Genomic DNA, 25781 nt, shown 5'->3' on the forward strand with positions numbered 1-25781 from the left:
CATCAGCCAGGGTTCTTCTGCTTTACTCCGTTATTAATGTGAATATTTTACTCAACTGGAGGTATATTCATATGTTTTTTTGGTAAGAAACCCCTTGTGTGTTTTGACAAGGTGCCAGCTCTGCACATCCACACTCATCTATTTCTTGACCAATATATTCATGGATTATATCCACCTCCTGTCCCAAAGATGAAGAGAAATCAACCATCTTGCAAATCTAATCACATCAGCTGGTTGATTGAATCAGATTGAATAACTGAAAGGTTAGTTAAACAGCTTACATTGAGTAGTATTTTATGGGTGTTTTCTACATCCCGAATAAATAAATTAATAATAATAAAGATGATCCAAGTAGTCTCAAGAATCAGTCTTAAGCAATGTGCAGGGCTGAAAGCTGAGTTCTCATTGCCCTCAGATTGTCTCGAATCTCTAATTATTTTTGAATGGATAGCAAGCCAGCGGTTGTTTTCAAGTGCCTGGTTTTAACATGTCACAGCCTTTTTTTTGTGTCTTTGCCTCCCATTCCCTTTGTCCTGAAGCATGACCTGCTTTGCTTAAGGTTTCTCTGCAAAGAAAGCATTAATCTTTTACCGTCTGCTGTGGTACTGACCACTTATTAATGCCACTGTGACTTGGAGGTTTCTGAAGATTAGAGTACAAATCCTACACTTCAGGTAGTGAGGAAATAATGGACCCATCTTCCATTTCCCAAGAGGCTGAACAACTGTGCTTAATGCGTAAGTCTCCTTGTCCCAAAGGCTGTGAAAATAAGGCCTCTTTACTCAATCTTAAGAGTTTAAGATCCCCTATTAGATGTTTTAAGATGCCATGAGCAAAATGGGGATAATTTTCATGATGCAAATTTGAACATAATTATAGTTTGGCATATTTAATTTAGGTTGAAGTGAGAATTATAATTACCAAAAATTGCATTATTTCAATTATGCTAATTTCTTTCCCCAAAGTTTTGTGTAATTTGGGTTCTCTAAGATAATTTGAGATCCGACAAAATTACAATGGAGTTTAATACTAAAACTAAGGAATTTGTGAAAATGACTCTATTCTTCTTACATTTTCACTACACAAATGTGAAAGTACTGTTAACTGGTCCAGGAAAACATGAAGCACTTGAAACAGCTTCAATCGTATGTCGAAAAAAATAGACATTCTGTGTTTTCCGGTTGAGCCATTTGTGTTCCGCTTTCTGTGTCAATTCTAATTGTAACATATTGCTGTTTGCTGTCTAATCAATAAAGGTAATCCAAGTATTTAAAAATTAAGTTGGTGTGCTTTGTAGTTCTGATTATTTAATAGTATACTTTCAGGAAACAAAACCACCAAAGTCGCCTTTAAAATCGTCTTGCTTTTGATTATTGTTTCAGCATTACTTATCTGAAAGGTGCTTCGTATAAACTTTCTTCTTTTTTTGGAGGTGAACACTTGAAAGATTTTATTTTCCAATGGCAGAAATAACTGTTCTGTGGGTGGCCTAAAGGAGGTCGATGTTAAAGAACCAAAGTGTGTACGTGTATGTTGTGTGTGAGCATGTGCACATATGTTCATAAAATCACATGAGCAGTGAGCTGGAGTTAGACACAAGAGTCAATCAACCAGTTTGTCCGGTGTGGTTACTTTCTGTATTGCTGGGTTCACCAGGGCAACTGCTGATTAAATCTAAGTCTGTTTTTAGAGCATAAACTAGACAAAGGGGAAAAAAATCTTTACTAGAAGAGCTATTTTATACAAAACACCCTTTGCTCATCTTCAAATCCTCTATTTTAGTAACAGTTGGTTTTGATTTGTTTTGTTTTGGTTTTTTGTCTCCATGTGTGAGCCTGTTCTGTGTTGGTAAGTTTAAAGTGAAAAGTCAGGTCAGGGATGTCAAATTAGAAATGGAGTGATGGAATTTTATCAGATTCCAATGAATTCTATTTAGGCAAATCAGTTAACCTTACTGTGCAAATTAGCCAATTTTAAGAATAAATATAGCTATCTTTCTGACTTATTAAGGATTTATCACTTGTGCCCAAGGTTCAATGGATCTCCAAATGAGGTGTATGAATCTTTTCTTTGAACTCTAATTGGCATGGGAGGGAGGCAGGTCTGGCTGAGTTAAAGGCAAAAGGACTAGTCCTTTGAAGAAATTTTGAGTTAGTTTTATTACTTCTAAGTATTGCTAATGTATTTTAAGGTTAATTTGACTCTGACTGTTTCACATATTCTGGTCTCCTTTGCAGGGGATAGATTGTAGGCTCCCTGAGGGAAATTTACTGCTTTGTAAAGTCCTCCCCACTCCTTTGACACAATGTTAACCTTGACTAGTGGTAGAGGCACACAGTAGGGCCACCCAGGATGTTCCTGGAGTGAACAGGTTACCAAAGAATAGAAAATATGGATGCTAATCCCACTGGTAACTGTTAGTAACCCATAAGTCCTCTGGAGCCATTTCTATTTTTTAAAGCTTTTAGTTGTTTGGAGAAAGCTATATGTTTTTTATATTCTGTCATAGGAACCCTAGTATTTCACAAATAATGGAACTCATTTGGACTTGTTCTCTGAAAGCTATAGTACATTCTGTACTTGGATCAATGTAAATTCTAAATGAATGGGATTTGTATTGGTAAGCAAAGCTTTGCAGAGAGGCAGACCTATGTTCAGATTTTCCTGTTGTTTGCCAGATATTATTAACCTTGAGATATTTTCTTAACTCTTTTGGGTCTTAGTTTCCCCAGCTGCAAAAGTGCTGTTATGATAAGTAAATTACATAATACCTTAACCCAACACCTAGTATCCAGTTGGTACTCAGTAAATTATAATTACTGTGCAAAATACAGGAGCTCTGTGTCAGAAACCAACATAGATAATTAGAAGAAATTTAAAATGCCATTCATTAATGTAAACTTTTATGTAGTAAAGTTTCATTCATATATATTATATATGTATACATATATATATGTATATATATGAGAATACATATATATATACACACACAAGTCCATTTTGTCCCAGGTATATATGTGTAAACGTGTATGTGTGTATACATATACATATATCACTTACATGCAAATAACGTTAAACACCACACTTCCTGAAAATATACCATACATGCAGTTCTGAGTTCCCCCTTTTCTAATTTTCTGACAACTGTATAACACTCATAGCCCCAAAATAATTCTGTGTACATTATATGTGATATTCACAGCAACACGACAGGACAAATGGCGTTATGTTCTTCATAATAGGGTACATGGAAATGTGAAGTGACTTCCCTAATGTCTCCTGCCACAGTGAGGAGCAGGAATCAAATGAAAGAAGGAGAATACACTAGGAGTCCTTTCTGGGCTGTTTGGAACCAGAAGCTAATAATGCTGTTTCTCCATGAAATATTGGCAAACAGAGTCACATCTCAAGTGAATAATGCTACGTTTTAGTGTGGGGAGCAGGACTGAGTATGTTATGGAATCCAAGATATTGTCCAAGTCTGGCGGGGTGATGGAATCACTTAATTCTCAATAAGCATGTGTTAAGATATTCCGACTCGTGCATTGCTTGCACAAGTGAAACATTATCGTTTCCACTGCTCTTACTAGGATTTGTGTGGGAAAGAGTGGGCCAGAGTTAGGAAAGTTGAGACTAGGAACTTAAGTCATCCTTAGGCCCGAAAAAGTCCAAGAGATCTAAATGTGGGCAAATGTTGAGGGATTTCTTAAGGAATTAGCACATGGAGCAAGATCCCAGAAAAAAAAAATGTCCATCTCTCTTTACATTTAATCCCTGGGGAGGGAAAATGTGTCAAGGAATCCTTTTTATATATTTATAATTTGCTGTGTTGAGTTAAAACATTTCATTGATTCAAAAAAAGTCTTACTAATATCTCCTGTTTGTGAGGTATTGAAATAGACTCTGCAGGGGCACAGAAAGTAGAAGGTACAATATATTCAAGGGTTCTAAATACCTATCCTATCATTACATATCAATACAGTTCAAGTGATTAAGGTATATTAATTTTAATTTAATGTATATTAAGAAATGCATGCAAATGTTCATTCATTCAACGAGTGTTTCTATCTCCTGATACTTGATAGTAAAATATGAATGTGGGCTTGAATTCAGGGAGCCTGGGTTTAGATCCTTGGTTCTGCGCTAATTAGTGCCTCTTCTGCTTCCATTTCTATAAAATTGAGTTGATTTTAATAAGATTGGTATGGGTTTTTTTTGTTGTTGTTGAGTATTTTCCACAGTGCCTGACACACACAAGTGCTATCATTGTTTTGTGAACATGAATGCTTCTCCTCTCAAGGAGTGTAAAAGTAGTTGCAGAGAGGAAATACATGTACCTAGAGTATTTTCCAGAGCAACTGGAGAATTTTAATATGATGTGTACATGAAAGTGATCGAACATGGTCTAGATTCCATAAGTGCGGGCTGAATTTAGAGAAAGAGGATAGAGCCTTTAGAGAAAGGGAAAAAAAATTGCAAAACTATTTCCTGTACAATGTGGTGTCTAGATCTAGCTAACCTTTGTTCAGTATATGCAGTCTAATGCACATTTCCTTGGAAACCACTGTTCATTTGTGAACCTACAACATCTGTGCAGTTTAAATAGGACCAAACCTAAAACACACAGAACATGATTTCCTATTCAGATAGTTGAATAGGACTACATCATTCTTGGGCTTTGATACGTGAACTCCGCGGGCCTAATTGACACTGGGTCATTGCTTTTTCAGATAGCACGCATGGTAGAGTTTTGGTATATTTGGACATGTTCAGGGTTCTTATGTCCAGAAAGTCCAAATGAGATTTTTGTCATTAACTTGTCAAGCTTGTCTTAAGCCCACTTAATGAGGTCTGCGGTGGAATGCCTTTTATGTTCTGTGGCCTTTATGCATTGCCTGAGCTACGCTCAACTGTGGCTGAGAAGTTAATGAAGTTAACCACAGTGCTTACTTGAGGTCTGCTGCTTTTGAAAACATACCTCGTGTGTGTTTGGGTATTTAGATTCTGTTTTCTAGCTTTTAGGGTTTATATCCTCGTGGTGCATTCAAGTGCTATGGAAATAAGACCAGATGGATGTGACAACCAGCCATTCGGGAAATTCCATACACATTACATTTGAGCAAACCAGGGTACATATGTCTGTCTGGATGTGTTCATATGTTGGATTATTTTTGTTGCATCCAAATGGTTGGGGTTTCAGTGAAGCAGTTACCTAGAATGTCAGCAAGAGAATTCCTTTCAGTGGAAAAGCAGGGGCTGTACCAAACCATTTTGCCTAACTTGGCCAAATGTGGGGATAGAAGAAAGATCACTCTGCACGACTTTGCCCTCCTTCGGTTTTCTCTCCACAGTACTCACCACTTACACAACATTGCACTGCAAATCTGTTTATTGTCTACTGTTCTCCTAGAATGTAAACTCTATTAGGACAGGACATTTTTCTGGTTAATGCTGTTGTGTTTGTTTGGCATATAGTGAGCATTCTGTATGTGATAATGAATAAATTTACTATCACTGAGATAATGAAATAGCATTTAATTCCCTCTTGTGCTGAAATCTTTTGTCTCTTAGATGATGAACATTGATTGCAATAATGATGATGATGCCTAACATTTATATAATGTCTATTATGTGCCAGGCACTATTCTGAGTACTTTGCATTTAATCCCAATAAAAACCCTGTGCTATGAAGGGTATTATTCTCCTTATTTTGTGAATGGGGAAACTGAAATGCAAATGCTACGTGACAGCAAGGGTTCAAGCCAGCCAGCTTGTTTTGTTTTTAAAGATTTATTTGAAAGACGAGTCAGAGAGAGACAGAGGGAAAGAAAGCGCACAAGATCTTCCATCCACTGGTTCACATCTCAAATAGCTACAATGGCCAGTGCTGGGGCAATCTGAGGCCAGGAGCCAGGACTTCTTTTGGGTCTCTCTTGTTAGGTCAGGGGCCCAAGCACTTGAGGCAGCTTCATTGCTTTCCCAGGTGCATTAGCAGGGAGATAGATTAAAAGTGGAGCATCTGGGACTCAAACAAGTACCCATATGGAATGCTGACCTTGCAGGCAGTGGCTTTACCTGTTATGCCACAGCTCTGGCCCCCAGCCTGGTATTTTACACTTCATACTGTTAAATCGTAGCTTTGGATTTGGAAATAAGTCATCTCAGAAATTTATCCACCCGTTCTTTTTTCATGTCATACGTTTAGTCACTTACAAATATATCTAGTGCTCTAAAAGTTCAAGAGTTTGATCCATTTTTCAGATTGTACCTCTTGAAATGCTCTTGGTTACCTGTTAAATAGATAAACACATCCTTATTCCTTAAGCAGTTGCTGTTGCACTATGAAGAAAGGTGAAGCAAACCCAGACCCGAAACTCAAAGTCACCGTCATTAGTAACGGCCACTTGTTTTCCACTGAAAATGGCGAATTCTTCCCTGGGCCCCCCTCACAGTAGCTCCTAAGGACCATGAAAGTCATGAACCTTTAGATGCTGTGTCCCAGCACAGCACTGTTGGAAGCTCTGTGAGAGACACAGAGAATGACATGGTGGCACCACACTAAGTCCCTCCTCTTTTCTCAATTTTGTGCCCCTATGGCAAAGCTTGATATCCATCCTTCCAATTAGCAAGATAACCACATAGCCATGATCTGTTTAGTTCTGGGCTGTTCTTAGATTAGGCTCGTAAATTCAGCCCAGTGGTGTGAGAAGGAGAGCCTCCATTTTACTCTAAGTAGGCATCTGTAGAGGCAACCAGTTTTCCTCTTCTATATGTTTCTCTTCATCCATTTGACTATCTACTTGCCCTTCCATGGCAAAGGGAAAAGAAAAAGAGACTAGATGATCAGTTCTATAAATAAATGCTCTGGATTTCTGTGCTACTTAAAGTATTTTGTTAGTAAGCTCAAAGCATGTTGTCAAGCTAAATGGAAAAATTGATTTTAGGAATTTTATCTTGGCTCATTCGAGTTCATTCTTACTGACACAAATTGTAATAGAGTAATGAGATTTAGATTTGAAATTAAAACCCATGACTGTGTCTGCCCAGTTGGATTTGGCAAAGCAAATAGTAAAGACCAGTTTGTATACCTCAGCACAGAGATCGCTTGATGGTATAGGCTCTGTTCTGGGTGAGTGCCTGAAGAAACAGCTGAAACATATTGTAAATCCCCTAATAAAGAGGTGAAAATAACATCCGGATACATAGAATGGACAGTGTGTAGAATGAATGGATGAGAAATCTTCAGAACAGTTGGGTTTTCAGGGGCACCTTTGTGTAGCGGAGGAGCAGGCTTCCATAGCCAGAGCCACCACATCTTATAGAATTGTGCAGCATGCTCATAAGCTGTACATTTCCTTGAAATTTTTGCAGTCACCCACCCAAACAGCAGTATTATTTTACCAGTTTATTTCCCTGCCACCTCCTCTGATTAGTCCAGATAGCTAAATCAATTTTCTTACAATCCTTCCTCACCTGAAGAAATCAGTTCTATGAAATCCCACTGAAAAATGAAATAGTTTTATTTTAGGTTTACATAATCCTATTGGTTACTTTTATGTAATGTGCATTTATATGTTACACAATTTCAATACTCTCTCATATAGCGGGCTATCAATTCTTCTATCTTAATGAAATAATTCTTACAAAATGCTTATTAATACTAAATACATGATAGCAAGTCCCAATAAGTGACTTCCATTATTGGGCATCCATTATCTATAAAGAATTCCAAATACATTGGAAAATAATCAAGAAATCCATTTTACAATAAGACTATGATTTTACCATTCCGGATTAGCTCAACAAAATCATGATTGTATTAAGTGACACTTGTGGACTCTATCACCATATTCTGTCTAATCTATGTGTTTATACCTTTCCCTTCATATATTATGAAACCAACGGATCCTCATCTAACAGTCATCATCATCACCATAATAACTGCATCTCCAAAAACACTACCAGTGTTTACAGAGTGGCTTACAATTTGGAGAGCTTTCTAAGACATTGGGTCCCAGCTTCCCTCGAGCTCTTTGAGCAGGCAGAAAGGGAGGTGAGTACTCAGAGTCTAGAAAAGGAATATTTGCTCTTTCATCAGGGTTTTAACATAACAAGAGCAGAAATATGGTAGGTCAGAGATTTGATGAGAAAAAAAACCTTGCGGGTAGGAAAGTTCTACTCATGGTGTTTCAAATACTGCACATTACCCATGAGCTCCCATAAATATGTCAAACAGCTTTAGAATGGAAGAAGAGATGGATATGTGGGGAGCAACTCGGACTAGACTAAGTTACTGGAATTAAGACTTATTCTATGCATCTGCTCTCCCACAATATGGCGCTGGGAGAGGAGTAAACAGCTTCTACACAGCTACCTCTCACCAACTTGACAAGCTGCAGGAGCTGCTCCTGATTGGAGGAGAGCAGCGTGCTCAGCGTGTGGGTAGCAGAGTTGGGATTGGTGGAAGAGGACTATAAAGGAGGAGAGAGACAACATGTACCAGGAACACCTGAGGAACATCTGAGCAGCCCCTGAGAGAGCCGGCTGGCGGTGTGCCGCTCCCCCGCGGAAGTGGGGAAAGTGGCAGGGGGCCCGCCCCTCCACGGAGGTGGAGGGACAGCAGCCAACCCGGGAAGAACCAGCAGCAAACCCGGGGAGGGCCGAGCAGACAAAAGAACAGCGCAGGGTCCTGTGTCGTTCCTCCGTGAAGAGGGGGAGCGATAGGATAGACCATGCTTTTTAAAAATTACTTATGTCATTAGGTAGGATGAGAAAGGGGAATATGCCAGTATCTTATTTAAACAATAGCTCACCAAGTGACATAACATTCCAGCTAACAGGTAGGATTTATCTGTCAGTATAATTTTGAGTGCTTATTCACGAGAGGTGCAAGAGCAAAGTAAGAACCCTAAGAGGATGATTTAAATAGAATTGAAGGAGATGTGCCCCAATCATGGTCTTCAACCAACTGTTGCTATTGTCCCCATCATGTTCCCCCATTCAGATCTGACCTTCAGCCTTACAGGTTTATATCTGAGGATGATGAACATTACAATTTCATTGGCTTTTTATTTTCCCAGTTATTGAGACTAATTGGTGAAGAGATTTAATCTTTCACACCTTTGATTAAAAGAAGTGTTAATGCCAATATAAGTTTTTGTGGTTTTGATAATTTTGTAATGGAGGAAGGAAAGAAAAAAATATTTTGCTTGAGATAAAAACTATATATCTTTATGACATGATGAGGGCATGATTTACAACATGATGTTTTAGAAAATATATGCATCATGAAATGACTCAAACTAATTCACATATGCATTATTTTTTTTAAAGATTTTATTTATTTATTTATTTGAGAGGTAGAGTTATAGACAGAGAGACAGACAGAAAGGTCTTCCTTCTGTTGGTTCACTCCCCAAATGGCCACAACAGCTGGAGCTGCGCCTATCCGAAGCCAGGAGCCAGGTGCTTCTTCCTGGTCTCCCATGCAGGTGCAGGGGCTCGAGCACTTGGCCATTTTCCACTGCTTTCCCAGGCCACAGCAGAGAGCTGGATTGGAAGAGGAGAAGCTGGGACTAGAACCGGAGCCCATATTGGATGCCAGCACCACAGGTGGAGGATTAACCTACTGCGCCATGGCGCTGACCCCCTCACATATGCATTATTAAACATAGATATGTTTTATTTTTTGTGGTAAGAATATATTAATTCTTCTTTCCCAGCAGTTTTCAAGAATATAATGCATTTGTTATTAATACAACAGTCACCATGTTATACAATAAATCTCTTGGACTTAATATTCCTATCAAATTTTGCATCCTGTGAACAATATCTCTCCAATTTCCTATCCCACCCACCCCAACTCATGGTAATCATTATTTTATTCTTTTGAGTGAAGTGGTTTTAGATTCCATATATAATAAAGAAGATCTTTCTGTGCCTAACTTCCTTCACTTAATATAATGTCCTCAGAGTTCATCCATATTGTTGTAAATGATGAATTTCTTTCTTCTTAAAGGGTAGAGAGTATTCCATTGTGCATATATGGTGTACTATATTTCTTTATCCATCCATCTGCCAGTAGAAACTTAGGTTGATTTCATATCCTGGTCATTGTGAATAATGCTTCAATAAACATGAGTGTGCAAATACCTCTTCTACACACTGGTTTCATTTCCCTTTATTATATATCAAGTAGTGGAATAATTAGATTATGTTATTCTATTTAAAAATTTTGAGGAATCTCCATACTGTTTTTCATGATGATTATTCTAATTTACATTCCCACTAGCATTGTTCAGGGTTCTCTTTTCTTCACATCTTTGCCTGTGTTTTATCTTTCATCTTTTTGATAATATCCATTCCGATAGGTGTGATAAATCATGTGGTTTTAATTTGCATGTCTCTGGTAATTACTGATTTTGAGAATTTTTTCATATACCTGCTGACCATTTTAATGGCTTTTTTTTTTTGAGAGAAATCTAATCAGATTATTTTCTCATTTGTTAATGAGGCTATTTATTTTCTTGCTGTTGAGTTGTTTGAGTTTTTATATATTTTTGATATTAACCACTGATCCAATGTATGCTTTGTAAGCACTCTGTGCCATTTTGTAGGTTGTCTCTTCACTGTTGATGGTTTCCATTGCTGTGCAGAAGTTTTCTAGTTTGATGTAGTGCTACTTGTTCTTTTTTTGCTTTTGTTGCCTGTGCTTTTGGGGACATGCAGAAAAAAGTCATTGCCCAGACCAATGTCATGAAACTTTCCCCCTATGCTTCTAGTCATTTTACAGTTTCAAGTTTTACAGTTATATCTTTAGTTCATTTTGAGTTTATTTTTGTATATGGTGTAGATAGCAGTTTTGTTTCATTCTCTGCATATGCATGTTCAGCTTTCCTAACTCCATTTATTAACAGTGCTGACCTTTCCTCTTTGTGTTTTCCTGGCATCTTTGTTGAAATAACTGACTGTATCTAGGTGGGTTTTGCTTCTAGGTTATTTATTCTGCTACAGTAACCTCTGAGACTATTTTTGTGCCAGTACTATGCTGTTTTGATTACTATAGTTTTGTAGTATATTTTGAAGTCAGATAATGTGATCCCTTTACCTTTGTTCTTTTTAGTAAATACTTCTTTGGTTATTTGTGATTCTCTGTGGCTATATATGAATTCTAGGATTGCTCTTATCTTTTTGGTATAAAAGTCAGTTAATTTTTTTTTGCTTTCAAACTTTTATTTAATGAATATAAATTTCCAAAGTACAGCTTATGGATTACAATGGCTTCCCCCCCATAACGTCCCTCCCACCCGCAACCCTCCCCTTATCTACTCCCTCTCCCCTTCCATTCACATCAAGATTCATTTTCGTTTCTCTTTATATACAGAAGATCAGTTTAGCACACATTAAGTAAAGATTTTTTATAGGGATGATTGTTGAATATTTTGGGTGTGTGAACATTTTAAAAATATTAATTCTTCAAATCCATAAACAAAGTATACCTTTCCATTCATTTGTATCTTCTTCAGTTTCTTTATCAATGTTTTATAGTTTTGTTGTATACACCTTTCACAACCTTGGTTAAATTTAATCCTAAATATTCTTTTCATCTATTATAAATTAGAATATTTTCTTGATTTCTTTTTCAGATGATTTGCTGATACTATTTAAAATAATATTGATTTTCACATGATGATTTAGTATCCTGCAGCTTTACTGAATGCATTTATTAGTTGTAAAAGATTTTTTTGGTGGAAACTTCAGGGACTTCTATATAAAAGATTATATTGTCTACAATTGGGGATAATTTAACTTCTTTAATATAAAAAATACGTATTTGACCACATTTTAAAAACAGATAAAAGTCTACCAATGGAATATTAAAAATAAGTGGTGGTGATTGACTTTAAATATTTACTTTTATTTTATTATTTGTATTATTTAGATATTTTGTTAAGCACTAACATATTCTAAGTTTTGACAGGAGAAATTCTTGCAAGAATGATTTGGAAACATCAACTAAACAAAACACAAGAAGATTTTAACATTAGTAAGAAGACAGGGTTGCCCATTTCCAACTACTGTCTTTGGATGATTGTAAAGTAAACTCTGAAGATGACTATAAAATACATGTACACTTTCTTAGCACTAAAACAACCTTCTGTCAGAAGTTGAAATATCCTTAAGGGAACAAATTTGTGAGGCTCAAACCCTTTTGGATTGCAGAACAGAGCATGTTTTACCTTACCTTATGAGTGGCAGAGCATTGAGAGTCTCTCCAGTATACATATGTATTTATTGGATTGGTGTAACAAGCCATTTCCCTTTCATAAGCCAGAGGAGCCATTCTCAGAAGGCATGCAGGCAATCAAAATATTTGTAAATCCTGGAAACCAAAGAAACACTAGCTTTTGGTTTATTTACTCGGAGTGCCTTTCTAAATATTTTCTTGTTAAAACTAGCCACAAAGGGCAATAAACTGGGCCTCTATCAGGTCCAAATAGATAAAGATGAGGACTAAATGGCTTCCAGCAGGAATGCCCTGCACATACATCTCAAGATGTAGGCTCAACTAGTCAAATTTAAATCCAAAAAGGTAAATGTAGAACAAGCACTGTGTGTTCATGTGGAGCTGTCAAAATATTCTCAGCCATGTGCTTATCACAGTCTACTTGGCAGCACATTTTTCAAAACAAAAACTCAACAGCAACAACCAAACCTACACACCTATGAAGATTTTTCTTTCTTAACATTTTCCATATCCATGTCTGATTACCACGTGTCATCCAAGTGCAAAGTATTGATTAGAAAATATAAACATTAAAGGATATGTTAAGTAGATTCTGAAGGAAATGGGATTGTTGACATGCAAGTATAAAAAGGTGGTAGGTAATGAAAGATAGTTTCAAAACCTCTACTCGCAGAAAGAGGACAAAGTGACCTAAACCAAGATTGACTTTTAAATATTATAGATTTCAGTATTTCATAATGAATCTCTCCTTGTTCATTTTATATATGAAGAGACTAAAACATACATTTGTTAAGTAATTAGCATCAATCAAAAGTTCAAGTTTGAAAACAAATTGAGAAAATCAGATTGTACTATTGGGAAGTATCCATTTTTAATTCCAATTGCTATATTGACAGCCATTAAAATATCTATTAAAAGGACTGAAATCATGTGTATGGGATCTAGCTTTGGGGATGTTTTATTCTGAAAGTCCAACATGAGGATCACTCAAGAAGTTCACATGCATCTGATAATTTGAATTGTGATGAGCATACCCTACTTCTTTTGAGTCACATAAAATATTTGTGGTTTCCTATCAGTTGTTGCAAAGTTATCCAGAAAACTTCACTCTTGGCTCAATGAGATGAAGACCACAAGGGGTCTTCAAAAAGTTCATGATTAATGAATGCATTATTATGAGAAAACAATGCATGGATTTTAATGTTTCTTGCACCATAATAAGCTTATCATTTAGTTACACCTTTTCCCATGAATTTTGTGAAGTTTTCTCTGTAGGATCTTTACTTTCTTGACCTTATTATTTCTAGAAAAATTTTTACTATCCCTCCGGGATCCCATGCCATCAGGAACCCACATCAAAGTATATTAAGATTACTCAGGTTAGATTTTTAAATGAGAGCTAACTCCAACGACCACATTTTTCCTATCACCCAATATCTCACTATCTTGAGAGACTGTATCCATGATTTTTAAAACATAAAGACATGAAGTGGGCCTTTAACCCAGTAGTTAAGATGCCTGCATGTGAAATTGGAGTAGGCTGCCTGGGTTTGATACCCAGCTCTGCCTCCTCACTCCAGCTTCCTGCTAATGCAGACCCTGGGAGGCAGCAGCTAATGGCTCAAGTAACTCATTTCCTACTACACACAAGGGAGATCTGGGTTGTGTTACCAGCTCCTGGATTTGGCCCAGGCTGCTGTGGGCATTTAGGGAGTAAACCAGTGAAGCTCTCTCAGTGTGTCCATCTGATTCTCAAATAAATGTTTTTAAAAATGATATATAACAGAAATCAGTGACATTCATGGTCCATTGTTAAATCCACTAAGTCCTGTCTCACTTTTCAAGTGAGGCTCCTCAGTGGTCTTGGCAACTGAATCACCAAGGGTGGCATTTCCTATCCCATTTAGAGAAAGAGAGAGAAAAACAAACAAACAAAAAACAAGAAAATGAGAATATTGCATCTAACGGGTGTTGGCTTTTAAAGACAGTAAAACAAAGATATTTGTTTTCCTGCCCATAATTTTTTCTGCTTAAGAGGAATGGGGTGGCATGGGTGGCATGGGACAAAGGACACATAGAGAATATTCATGTGACCATAAAAAGCAAAGCAGAGCGAAGTCGCGTGGGTTGGGGAATTGGGAATTGTTTCTCTATCTCTGTGGTCATTGCACCCTTCACAGAATGAGAATATTCTGTTTGGCTTTCAAGCTAGGGTTGTCATGCGAGAAGTGTTTGTTAATTTCATATATTCTCATAACTTTCTTTTGGGGATAAGCATTTTGGTTCTCTGCTGTTTATTATTTCAGAGGCATCTATATGCTAATGTGTTTTATGCTAATTATTTTCCTGTTGTCCCCTTAGGTTATGCTTCATATCACCCACCAGGGAGGATCATCTCTCATGAAAACTTTCAAATTTGATTTGGAAAATTATTCAGAAAAATGTAAGCCATCCGATCTCCCCACGCAGACAAGAGGAAGCTCTGGAGAATCCTATGATACACAGGAAATGGACTGAGCTGACACTCTGGTTCTCATGCTGCCAACATCCTCTTGAGAAGGACAGCCAGGTACACAAAGCGTTTAACACTGTGACATTGAAATGTTGGAAGAACGATGAAGATAAAAATCTAATAATAGGCTTTCAGAAATTGCCAAATTACTATGTTTGATCCAGGGAGGAGGACGAAAAGGTTGCTTTTCATTTTCCCCAGTATTTGAGATGTGTTAACTCCTTCTGTTGCTATAAATACCTCATTTTAATTGTGTGTCATCATCCCTTAGCATCATTTCTTGAAATTTATTTCTAATGATATTAATGCCTGGAGCTGAGTGTGTGCTTACAGGAAGACCAAGGTGAAATAAAATCTCATAAAGTGTTTTACCTTGATGTTTTCAGTTTTATTACAGAGATTTCTTAATGACATTGTAATTTGTTTTAAGAGCAGATTTTTATTAAAAATAGTTCTAGCCAATTAACCTGTCTGAAAAATATTTTTCCAGCATCTTCTTTTGAAGGTAACCAAGGTTTAACAACTAATTCATTACCATGAGATATGAGAAACATGGGTGCTATTTGATTACTTTGAAGGGTATTTTATATTCTCCCTTGGTTGGGAATAGGACTCCCTTTGTTCCCAAGCTCTTCAGTGGTGCCACAAAAAGACCCCAGATCACACCCTCTGGTATTGTTTTTCCCCTGTACTGTGTTTAAGAAAAGAGCGAAGAGCCAGAAACACAGGGGGCTTCCTACTCCAGGCTGACATTCATTTTCTGTCCTGAACTCCTCTTTACCTCTTCCGCTCCCCATCTTTCAGGAGCTGTACCCCATTTCCTTTCTGTGTTTTAAAATGCTTTCACTTTTAGACTTCAGCTGTGACTTCATTCTGCAAGTAGTGCAGCCCAGCTGCTGGCTTTTCTCCCTCCTCTGCACTCATGTTAACTAACGCCTCTTGAGCTCTAAGCCAGCCCTGACAGTAGAAGAGTTTTCCTTCAGGGCTGGTGGTAAGGTCTCCTTCTGCTAGAGGGGCTAGCGAATACACTAGGCTGTCCTCCAGACAGCTGATGAGGAAGGGGAGCCAACGAAAGACAGGTGAAGACAGGTACCTGGACAGCATGTGCTAAAACTGCCAACCAGCACTTCCGTACAGCACAGTCCTCATCTCTCTATAAATAGGAAGAACCATTGCTGGGCACATGTTTGGGGAATTGTTTAGAATAAATAGTAAAATGCCATCATGTTAAAACCTGGCTATGTTTTGTACATGCTGTTACAGTGAAAGACCTGCAATAGTCTATGTGATAAACTCTTGTAACCCATCATTGTTTTATTTTTATTCTACTTCTTTGGCTGTGATAATATCAAAAACTGCTACACATTTTCCCTTTTAATGTTGTGTTTGGAAGATTCCTTGAACTAACACCATTTTGCCTTAATGTAATCCCAGCTAAGAAGAAACCGTCTTTTCTTGCTCATCTTTGAGAATAACCCAAAGATAATTCAAATAGAACATGAATTTTTGTAGAATTAGGCTGCAGAATGTATTAGGTGCCATTAAATCATGCACCCCAGTTAGGCAGCTGCTACAGGTATATTTTTCTCTTCATGAACTAAGTTCCATAGAGAGGGGAAAGATGCCTGTCAACGTCTGTTACCTGGTGGCTCTAGGTGGTGATGGTCTGTGGACTTTCATCAGACAGCTGATGGGCATGGCTCAGTTCTTACGAGCAGTGAAATTCGTCCCAAGACAGCTCCTGAAATGAAATACTGCGTGATCTGGGAGGATTGGCACTCTGGTTCTGTGATGTCCATGGAGCAAGATTAAAAGCTGATTCTAGTATCTGAAATAACAGTTACTAGAATTAGCTAAGCCTGGATTTTAGTCCCAGCATGACTTCACCTGCTACTGTTCTGACCTACATGAGTCTCTTGGCCTCCCTGAGCTTTGCTCTCCTTGTGGATAATATTGCGAAGAGAACATCGTATTCATTTTACTTAAATCAGCTGTGAAGATGAAATGGAATGATGGGTTTGTAGGGCGCCCACACACAGTAAACGCTCAACTAATGTCCAATACTTGTATTAACATTGTTATTTTTAAAGGAGGTGATGCTTTTAGAATTGTTATAATTAGTATTGGTATTTGTGCAAAAAGTTCAGCAATTTTCCTCATGGATAGCTTTGGTAGTGGAAATCAAGAGATATACACATTAAATGCTTTTATAGTATTTTGTAAGTATATTATAGTATAGTATTTTTTTCTTTTTTTAAAGATTTTTATTTATTTATTTGACAGGTAGAGTTACAGACAGTGAGAGGGAAAGACAGAGAGAAAGGTCTTCCTTCCATTGGTTCACTCCCCAAATGGCCGCAATGGCCAGAGCTGCGCCGATCCGAAGCCAGGAGCCAGGAGCCTCTTCCCAGTCTCCCATGCTGGTGTAGGAGCCCAAGGACTTGGGCCATCCTCCACTGCTATCCCAAGCCACAGCAGAGAGCTGGACTGGAAGAGGAGCAACCAGGACTAGAACTGGTGCCCACATGTGATGCTGGCGCCACAGGCGGAGGATTAACCTAGTGCGCCACGGCACCGGCCCCTTATAGTATAGTTTTATATAGGTCTGCTAAAACAGGACCTACAAAGATAAAGATGTGGAATACCTCAGATTTTAAATAGGATTTGCATGAGGCCTATACATCATAACAAAGTTACCAAACACCTTTCCTTTTTTTAAAAAAAGAAAAGTGTTAAGATTCTGTACTAGGTAACAATTTTAAAAAGTCACCAAATTTTGTTCCTTGTACCTAACCAATGCCATATATTCAGCTGAGATAGGAAGACAAACAGCAGTTAGAAGCTGCATATTTCTGTTCACGCTACTAAGAAGCCAGATGTCTAGCCAATAAGCTTGCTTTGTCACTTTTCTTTGGGTACCCAATGCTATGAAAGCCATTTCATAATAGACTTCTTGTGTTGCTAGTCATGGTGGCCTTGTTGACTACAGGGTACAGTTTGAAATCTCTGAGTATTACGAGGTGTGGAATTGATCAGAATGCAGGCTGTTTGTAGAAAAAGACATCCTGCACATGGAAAACCTCTGGTGAGCTGCCAGCACATCTGCATGGGGCAAGAACATCATATGAAATCATGCAACCAAGTTGCAAGTCCGTGGAACAGTTTTAGCCTTGCTAAGAAGCAATTGAAGAGCAAATTGGCGTGTGCTTGCCTCTCAAACGCATGATTCCTCACAGAAAGAGAAGTCACATGTTAATTGACCCTATGCAGGATTGGAATGGCTTGTACCATCCTATATAAAAAAGTCAGCTTTGCCTTCTAATTGCATTCCAGAGAGAGAGAGAGAGAGAGAGACAGAGAGAGAGAGAGAAAGTGTTTGCTATCAAAGCTCTTATTGCATCCAAATATCATTTTAAGTGAAAAGAGAAACTTCTTTGTATTTGCGAGGACTTTAATGACAATAGAACCTAGTACACATTTATGTGTTTCTTTGACTTTTCATCCTTTCCTGTCAATTTCCCTTTTTCACAGAGCCATGTCTCAAAGAAAATGCTGACAGTAAATCAATGTCCGTGCATTTGATGGTGTATTTTACGGTGTTTCATTAAACACTCACACTTGGATTAAAGTGCAACATCATTCACCTTTCACAGTGCTTAGCATAGAGTAAATAACAATAAAATCCATAAAAATAAAATCAATAGCAATTAAAAGAAAATAACCTCCGTTACATTTTAGTGATACTTTCCTAGATTTCATTTCCATTCTGTCTTGGTGACGTTGGTGTAATTTCTCCTCAAATGGGCAAGATTCAGAACAGAACTGTTCCCAGTCATAAGCGTGAGAACAAAACAAGCGAGCTTTTCATGTATAAGATTGCCTTTCTATCTTTTGGTCTTGCCTCCCAGACTGTCTGTCTGTCTCTGGAAAGCAAAGTCAATAAAAATGATTAGAGTTGGCATCTCACAAATGTACACCCTTAAACCATGAAGCAGTAATGCTGTGCAGGAAATATTTTTCTGACCTTTTCAAATTGCATCCAACTGTCTCGGGAATTTCTCAGTGACTAGAGGTAATAAGGTTCAATCCGTTTTACCGTCTGGCTTCAAATTTAGTTCCTCCGAAGCTCTAACTTATCTGTTCTTTGCATCTTCGCTCTGGCATCCATTCAGCACAGAAATCCATGCATCTCATCTCTTTTCACTATTTCAGGTTTTTGCTAAAGAATCACACTGTGGGATCTACAGCCATGACAACCATTCACATGTTGCCCCTTTTAAAACAAAGTATTAGCGCAAGAAGATTGTGGGCATGTTGTCTTATGAGAAGCTCTGGTTGAATTTAATTAGCTTTTAGGTTTCACCCCCATCTGACATCTGAGTTGTTAACCTACATGACTTAGGCCGCAGTAATCTTCCTTATAGAAAACGTTCTCAACTTATGCCACCCATACTTTCTAGGAAATGAAAGAGGCATAAATATGCAAATTCTTTTGTGTTAAATTGATTTTAGTTTTTCTTCTGAGTCCCAATGCAATGGACTACCAGAAGGCAGTCATCCAAGTGTGACAAGCTAACAGGCAGCTGGGTGGCCCCATTCATCACTGTGTTCCCTGAAGGGGAACGGAAGACAGAGGCTGGGGATATCTCTTGACCTCATGAAAGTGTTGAATGTCAGAAAACCGTAACAAGGAGTTAAAACACTTGTCTTCCTTTTCCTGTTCTGAGCATCTCCATGCTGAAAGTGATTCTGGGAAGATATCTGTGGTTCATCATTTGTAGGACTCTCCAGATTCAATGGCATATTCTGTTCTGTGGCTCCCATCCATGCCTCTGTACAGCCTTCTGCAGAAGAGATTAGAATCTTGGCTGGAATTTGCTGTGGTCAGTGGAGCTTGGAGGTTCTTTCTGGCTCAGAGGGTGTGTTCGTGGGCAAACAGCTGCTGGGAGGAGAAGGTCTTTTTGAAGTTGCTCTTCTAAGAGTCTGTATTTTTTTATACACTAATTGTTTGGTCATCATATGATATTTTGCTTTATAAAAATGAGATCATTTCAGACGATGAATTAGTAAACAGACTTGAAGGAAAGGAGGTGAAGACCAAACTTCCTTTTTAGTTCACACTTACGTATTTTTTTCTTTCTTAAAAACTTAGAGACACAGAGAGAGGGAGGGAGGGAAGGAGGGAGATCCCATCCATTGGTTTACTTACTGAGTACGTGCAATGGCTGGGGTTAGGCTGAGGCAAAACCCAAATCCAGGACTCTGGAATCCGATCCAGGTCTCCCACATGGCGGCAGAGGCCTTAATTACTTGAGATGTCCTCACTGCCTCCCAGGGTCCATATGAGCACCAAACCAGAGTCAGAAGCTAGAGCCAGGAATTGAACCTAAGTACTCTGATGAGGGACATGGGTGCCTTAACTTTTAGCCAAAGCACCCACCCCTATATTTTTTTAAATGAAATTGGATATATTCATGACAAAATTCACTTTTGTAGATATTTATATTGTCCATTAAATTTTTAAAATTTTTTGATTCAAGTTTACATGAAATGCGCAAAGTGTGCTTAAGAATGAATCATTGTTTTTGTCTGAAATTTAATCTGTCCTGTCGTTTCTTGGCCTTTTGGCAAAGATCAAGTGAAATTTAATCTGCCCAGACAGTAGAGGCACAGTCCTAATGTCCTTTTATAACTTGAGTATTGTTATCTGACATTTTGTTTAATAGAGATGAGATGTTTTGGCAGATTTGCAAAAATCAGACTTACCCAATATTTGCAATGCAGCCTAGTGATTTTTATCACCAGCTGGGGAAGAATGAGGATTTTCAGGTGCAGTAATTAAAGCTGTCTGTTTCTTGGGTGGAGCTGCAGTACCGAGAGGCTGCAGATGCAGGTGTGTGTGTTTGTCTGCATGTGAGTGTGCAGCCATGTGTGAGATGTGCATGCTAACTTGAATTTGGGTTTGGAAGGCAATCACGCTAAAACCAAATGGATTCTAGTTTCTCCCTGTGGATTTCATCTCTTAGTAAATTGGAAACTTGGCCATACCTATTAATCCTTTTCAGAACAGACACTGGCTCTAACAATTGCACCTCTACTGTCCCCTCTTTCTCCTTTCTATCATCTTCCCTAACTTCGGGAGGTAAAACAGAATCAGTATTCAGACTTTGCTTTGCAAATGTAAAAGGATTTGAATCTGATGGAAGAAAGGAATGAGGAGTTCCCAGGATCTGTTTGTATTGGGTCATTTTGCTTTGCTGAAGGTTCTTCGAGTATAGGGGATGGCTTGGGAATTAATCAGGAATTTTCAAGTAGAGAGGCACAAGGGGAATAAAAGCCTAATGAACAATGCAAGAATAATAATAGCTGCTTCTTATTGGATAATGACTGTTTACAGGGTGTATCACACATAATTCATGTAACCATACTGAATCTTCATAGGAGCCCATTAAGACAGGCACAACGGTTCTGTACTTACATGGGCAGAAGGTGAGGCTTACAGAGGTTAAAAGCTGCATTTGCTTTGAAGTGGCAGAGGTATTGTGTGATGAGAATTATTTTTCCATGCAAAGGAAGAAAATAATCCATTTGTTGTACTCAAAAGGGCTTTTGACTTTTCCTCATCCTCCTTCTTGCTTTGCTTCTCCTGCATTTTCTTTTCTCAAAGAGAGAATGAGGCCAGCCCATTAAAGCACTGTCCCATGGGGTGTTCTTGGTAGGAAAGCCATTCTTTCTCTTTGTCCTAAAGTTGCTTTCAGTAGACTTACTTACTTCCTTCTTTTGAAAGTGTAATAAGAGTCCTGGCTGGTGGCTTATATTATCACATTTATTTTATTACTTTAAGTTAGTAGTATAGATGGCAGAATATGACGGTTGTATGCTGTACTCACAAGTTCACATTCAACCTTGCCTGATTTCTCTTTTGTCTGTTATTGATTATCCAGGGTTCAAAGGGGGAAGGTATTGATGGAGGAGAGTGGATGCTCAAAATAATTTTTGTGGATAGCCCAAGAAAACCTGTTTCTATAAAAATGATGTGTTTCTCTATCAGGATTCTTAGAAAATTAAATTCCTTCAAATATTCAACTTTGAATCTCTTTTTCTTCTCCTAGTGGCCTTAGATATAAATATTACAAGAAGAAGCAATCCTGATTGCCAAGGCAGGCTTGTTATTGTGCTGTTAGCTCAATGGAGATAAAGATGCACAAGATTCAATTTCACTCTTACAGGGATGCCTAGCATACTTCAATTTGTTTCTCAGTGAAGGGGCTTGGTTATTTATCTGGGGAAAGCTGAGCTCCTTGAGTTGCCACAGCACCGCTTAGGCTTCCGTTGCCGAAGCCAGCGACCTTAGGAGGCTTCTTTTATTCCCAGACAAATCAAAAGACAGGAAATTGATTCACATCGAAGCAGAGTAGTAGAAACTCAAAAACTTTGTCACCATCATTCATTGTAAATATATTCTAATTAGGGTGGGCATCCTGAAAATTAGGTCCTCATCTTACTTGTGAGAAACATCATCCTTTGGAGAATTTCAAATTGAAATGCACGGGAAAGGTAGTATGGTGGTGTATGAAATGATGATATCAAGATTTCTCTGGCTCCCCGCCCCCCTCTCCCAGATATACTTTGGGTTTAGGGTGTACAGAATGTGCTTATGATCTGAGAGCAGGGATCACATTGTGTTTTTACACAAGGCTCGCTTGATTTTCACTATCACCCTTATTGGAAATAAACTTGAAATAATATAAGCAAATAAGAATAAATCATTCTGAAACTATCTGCCACACACAGTTCATTTCAACATTTGGTTGAAGGAAGGGAAGTGACAGCATCAGCTTTCAATCTGTAAATTTAGGAGTGGGGCACCTGCCTGCGCTTCTGTGTTATATGGGTAATCTCCACTTACTGTCAGGGCTTGAACAGTATTTATTTTTCCTTAATTGGAGCCCCACAGATACCCTGTGAGATTCTTCCCCCAGCAAGGCCATATATCCATATAGATCTAGAGTGTAGCCACGTGAGCTACTGTAATATGATAGTCAGAAATATCAACACTGGGATCAAAGTTAAACCAGCACCTAGACTAATGGAGAACAGAGTGTCTTTTGATATTATTAGGAATTCATGTTTTTTCTTAATGTTTGTATTGAGTTAAAGCAATGTCAATAGCAGATTAGCTTGAATACACTTTTGTTTCCATCCTTCATTTCAATGGTTTGAAGAATATGGAGATGACTGATAAAATTACCAACTACTATCTATAATATATAAATAAACAACAAAGATAAGACATTCGGGTGCCCTATATAGAAATGTTACCTATGTGTATGTATGTATATATATGTTAGATTTATTCATATAAATATTACATATATATACACACATGTAGTTTTATATATTTGTGTGATTGTGTGGTTACAATAATCTTCCCTCTTTTTCAGTGAAAAAAATTAGTAAGATGGGTTTAAAAGCCTTAGTTCATTAAAATTAAGTTAATTAAAATTAACAAGTAAGTCTCCTGTATCTAAATTTTGGGTATCAACACAAGATTCATTATTTTGGACATCAGAGGGCCACTTCATTGTCTATTTAAAATTTGCATTTGCATGTGCTTTTCCCTTGTGCTATTTTTATTTTTGTCATTGAAGTTCATGAAGACTTAATCATTAGTCCTATAATTTTCCAGGAAAAAAATGTTGATTTATTGAACTGGCTGCAGAAAAAGAAGAAGAAGAAGATCAATCTGACATTGTAGGTTAATAGTAGGGAACAAAACACATTCATAATTAGAAGAGAAAAGGACTTTCCTTGTTCATTCCAGTTTATAATAAAAAGCCCCTCACCAAAGTGTCTAAGAAAATAATGCATTCAGACTGAGTCGAATTACCGCCTAGCAGATTCTATTTATCTGTAGCTTAAAAAGCAGCTGCGTTTTTGTAAAAAGCAATGAATGTGGCAGTCCTACTTAAAGGTAGAAGAAAAAGAACACCCCTTGTTTTGTAATAAGGGGATTTTCAATTTAAAAGAGAGAGCGAGACTGTTGTGTGAAGTAGGGTTATTACATTCACTGTATTCTATCTCACCCACCAGGAGGCTAATAATGGAGGGGCCGGCAAAGGAGGCCAGTGCCACGAGGGTTATCTCACAACCTCAGATGCTGGATAAGTTGAAGGATGCAGAATCGCTTCTGGATGACATTCAGAAAGGCCGGAGTGCTAATTTGGAAGAGAAAAGCCTGCCTGTTCTTTCCAAGGTAAATAGTTCATTTCATCTGACAGTGGTATGTTTGGCATGTATAAAAAAGATGCTTATATAAAGATATCTATAAAGTTTGCCTTTAAAAAAATCATTTTAGGTACATGACTATTGCCTTGACCTGCCCGTCCAATGGTTCAATGATGAATTATTAGAAACCTGCCTTAGACAAAGGATGTACTCGGCGCCCCCACCACACCTAAAGCCATGCTTTGAAGGATCTGCCAAGCTCACTTTTAATCATGAGAAAGAAATTACCCACATGGAGTCAGCAGAAAATGAGAAAGTAGAGCTCGTGCTGCGAATAATTCCAGCAAGTGCCAAGGGGCTAGTTGAGGAATGGCTTCATGAGGTGAATATCTTTAGCTTGTACTTAGGGTTTGGTTAGCGTATAATCATTTTCTCTTTTAGGAGCAATGACTATCATAAATGTATTTCCTAACCAAAGAGTGCTCGGAGCATTTGACAGGATGTTGAAAGATTTAATATCAGTCTTGCCCTTGTTGTTATTTACTATGACTAATTCTACAGTTGCAAATACACAACCATCAATTTGGTTGAAAGGCTCTCTGAGCCAGTGCCTGTCCCTTGCTGTTGCATGTGTGTGTATTGCAGTGAGTGTATGTCTGGTACTTTATGTCTCTGTGTGTGTGTGTGTGTGTGTGTGCACGTGCGCATGCCCTTGTTCATGTCTTCTCTCTGTCATGATAGTGGATTGGGAGATTTAGACAACCAGTGGGTTCTCAGATGTGGTCCGAAGCTTTCATTTGGTTTTTGGAACAGAAAGAAAAGAAAGTGTCACATCATGATTAATGGTCAATCTGAATTTTCAATTCCTATGAAAGGAGGAAGGGGAAGGGATATGACTCAAGTGACAAGACTAACCTTTTCCCTTTGGGAAGAGCAGGATTCAAATTAAACATCACTTTCAGTGTGAAATTAGTTTGAAGGCCCTTTTTTGGGGGGGGGGAGGGGTGGCCTGGTTTAACTCCTTAATGGCCGTTCTTTCAGAGAGAATCCCTTCATCTGAGCCCCATGGTGAGACTATTCCCAAGAGCCTCCTCGTCCTTTGTTTTATTTTTCTAAAGATCAGGTCCATGGAAAGAATATTTTCCTATTTCAAAAGCTTCAGTCCTCACGAGATCAGATTTTTATGAAAACATGGTGTTTCTTTGTGTCTCAAGTGAATGTCCCAATAAATTAATAAGCAAGTAAATAACATTCTTCTTCTTTTAAGAATAATTTTGTCAAGGAGGAGGGAGAGGGAAAGCAAGGGGTCTTTGTGCCAGTTGCTGCTGGCTGAGTGAGCCACAGAAGAGCAGAAACAAAAACTAATAGTCTCTCCTGAGTCCCTAGTTTCCCACATAATGGAGTCACAGAATTGCCATGCCAACCTTGAGCAATTTTGGCTTCAAGCAAGCATGTGCCCGGGTACTTAGAAACTACCCTTCAATCCTGGTCCAAGGGACTCAGGCCCAAACTTTTAGAAAGAACCCACTGTCTGAGAAAATGCTAGGCTGCTTTCCCATTTGTACACATTGCTAATGCCACGGTTACACATCCTCAAGTTTTGATAGATGGTTGAATCTCTTACTGGAGTTTGGTGAAGTGGGAGGCAGGGGGTGGGTTGGTGGGGGGAAGTACTGAGTTGTCTTAGAAGCAGGGTATTCTTCCAATGTATTTTTCAAAAGAAAACTCTTAGGGCTCTTTGATACTTTCACTAAAGGAAGGAGAGGTGTGGTAGGGGAAGGGGCTTGACAGGGG

The 25781-nt window shown here is 38.2% G+C and overlaps 1 long non-coding RNA gene and 1 pseudogene across 12 annotated transcripts in view; one reads left to right on the plus strand and one right to left on the minus strand.

Moving 5' to 3' along the window:
• Positions 1–25781, plus strand: part of LOC103348351 (uncharacterized) — a 117568-nt gene that overhangs the window by 80852 nt on the left and 10935 nt on the right. For 4 of the 12 annotated variants that reach the window (XR_011380212.1, XR_011380216.1, XR_011380217.1 and 1 more), the window contains 3 exons: positions 14609–14816; positions 23853–24015; positions 24118–25584. This is a non-coding gene — a long non-coding RNA (uncharacterized lncRNA). Of the gene's footprint in view, positions 1–14608; positions 14817–23852; positions 24016–24117; positions 25594–25781 lie in introns of those variants that run through there. The other 8 variants (XR_011380211.1, XR_011380209.1, XR_011380213.1 and 5 more) reach the window with 5 other exon arrangements.
• On the minus strand, positions 6314–9637 carry LOC127490929 (cytochrome c oxidase subunit 7C, mitochondrial pseudogene; annotated as a pseudogene).

Source organism: Oryctolagus cuniculus, chromosome 11, assembly GCF_964237555.1.
Source record: "Oryctolagus cuniculus chromosome 11, mOryCun1.1, whole genome shotgun sequence".
In the NCBI taxonomy this organism is placed as follows: domain Eukaryota; kingdom Metazoa; phylum Chordata; class Mammalia; order Lagomorpha; family Leporidae; genus Oryctolagus; species Oryctolagus cuniculus.